General features: G+C 42.0%; 1 non-coding gene across 1 annotated transcript; it reads left to right on the top strand.

Moving 5' to 3' along the window:
• Positions 1 to 559: 559 nt before the first annotated feature.
• LOC132533608 (U6 spliceosomal RNA) lies at positions 560 to 665 on the top strand. Its single transcript, XR_009545470.1, has one exon. It is a non-coding gene; the product is annotated as a U6 spliceosomal RNA (small nuclear RNA).
• Positions 666 to 2,231: the final 1,566 nt, after the last annotated feature.

The raw sequence follows: 2,231 nt of genomic DNA, 5'->3' as shown, positions 1-2,231 counted from the left end.
CTTCTCTATCTAAACAGGGGAGGGGGAAAGTGGTCCAGAGCAGTGAAATATGCTTGCACCAGGCCTTGGCTCCACAAAAAGTTTTGCAAAACAAATGTTACAGGACAACCCATAAATGGAGACTCTAAGGTAGGAAAACAGTTTGACAATGACTCTCCCAGGTGACTGTCATCCTGCAGCATCTAGAAGCTCGTTAATGTATATTAGTTGTAGATAATGCTCCAAACAAAAAAGTGGTTACCTGCAAAATGACTTTGTAGTTTATTTACTCACACAAAGGTACTGTGAACTGAAGCTAATTAAAAATAGAAGCATACCATTGCATAATAAAAAAAGAAATCCAAAATTCTGCTCTGAACTAGGCCAAACCACACCTTGGTCTAGATCAGAAAAAAAACAATATAAATGTTTTCCTGTTTGTTCTGGCTCCTGCCCTACAAAATGTCCAATACACATGTAAAATGGTGGCTAATATGTACCAGGTGTCTGTATTTGTGTTTATGTTACAATAGGAATTTATGTGACGACAAAGTTGCAAATGATTGAAATGAGCATTTGACTGCTCACTTTCACAGCACATATACTAAAGTTGGAACAATATAGATGATGTAGTACAGCCCATGCACAAAGATGACAAGCAAATGCATGAAGCCTTCTGTATTTTGGAGGGAAGGGGTTGAGGACCTAGCGAATGGTGGTAAAGGAGGACTTAAGTTGGTGGTGGAAGGTGTGGACAGACACTTAATATGGAGAGATACGAAACTGCACTCATGTGACAATTGTGTAGCTCATTATTTTCCCAATAAAGAAAAGAGAAAAAAAAAAAAAAGCTCTTAAACCAGACTGACCTAGGTTTTGATTTCTGGTTTTGTCAGTAATTGCAGGGTTTTAAATAGGCAAACTCACTATTGGCACTATTATTTCTTTGTCTTCACAATAATGATAAAAAGAACTACATCACAGAATGGTTTTGAGTTTAAAAAATTGTTTTGAGTTGCATCTTATGTAGTGCCCAGAATAAAACCTATCGTTTTGTGCATGTACTCTATCATTAAATCACTTCCCCAGCTAAACTTTCAATCTGAAGTTGTATCAATGAAGTTTTTGTTTTTTTTTTTTTTTTAACCAGAGCACTGCTAAGCTCTGGTTTATGGTGGTGGGGGGGATTGAACCTGGGACTTTGGAGCCTCAGGCACTTGAGTCTCTTTGCATAACGATTATCCCCACCCTCGAAATCTTTTTTTTTTCCTCCAGGGTTATTGCTGGGTTCGGTGCCCGCACCATGAATCCACCGCTCCTGGAGGCCATTTTTCCCTCTTTTTGTTGCCCTAGTTGTTGCAGCCTCGTTGCAGTTATTATTGCCATTGTTGACGTTGCTTTGTTGTTGGATAGGACAGAGAGAAATGGAGAGAGGAGGGGAAGACAGAGAGAGAGGGGAGAGAAAGACAGACACCTGCAGACCTGCTTCACCGCCCATGAAGCGACTCCCCTGCAGGTGGGGAGCGGGGGGCTGGAACCGGGATCCATACGCCGGTCCCTGCGCTTTGCGCCACGTGCGCTTAACCCACTGCGCCACCGCCCGACTCCCCCTCAAAATCTTTTTAAAAGATTTTATTTATTTATTTATTTATTTATTTATTTATGAAACAGACCGGAGGAAAGAACCAGATTTTCTTCTTTTTCTTCTTCTTCTCCTTCTCCTTCTCCTTCTCCTTCTTCTAGCTTTTGCCCTTCTTCCGTAGCCAGTCAACAGCGTCAGGTTGAAAGCTGTCAGGAGCTGCTTGTTACTGGCTTTGAAAGTGACTGGGATCCATGTGGATTCAGTGGGCTAGGAAGGATCGTCAGTTTCCCCAATGAATGGGTACTCACGGGATGCACCACGAGAAGGTCGATCCAATGCATCCCCCAGATTATCTGATGTACTGCATCAAAGTAAAAGACTCTGGGGTTAGGGTGAGAGAGGGTTCAGATCCTGGAACATGATGGTGGAGGAAGACCTAATGGGGGATAAACTGTTCTGTGGAAAACTAAGAAATGTTACACATGTACAAACTATTGTATTTTAATGTTGACAGCAAACCATTAATCTTCCAATGAAGAAATAAAAAAAAGAGAAAAGGAAACAATGGGTTATGTTTGGAATAGGTGAGGCGCACTGCAGCAAAGACTCTGGACTAGGGGAACACAGGGGTGGGGCAGAGGTGTCAGGGTCCCAGGACAGGATGGTAAAA

Source organism: Erinaceus europaeus, chromosome 16, assembly GCF_950295315.1.
Source record: "Erinaceus europaeus chromosome 16, mEriEur2.1, whole genome shotgun sequence".
NCBI lineage: Eukaryota > Metazoa > Chordata > Mammalia > Eulipotyphla > Erinaceidae > Erinaceus > Erinaceus europaeus.
This window is presented reverse-complemented; position numbering and strand designations above follow the sequence as displayed.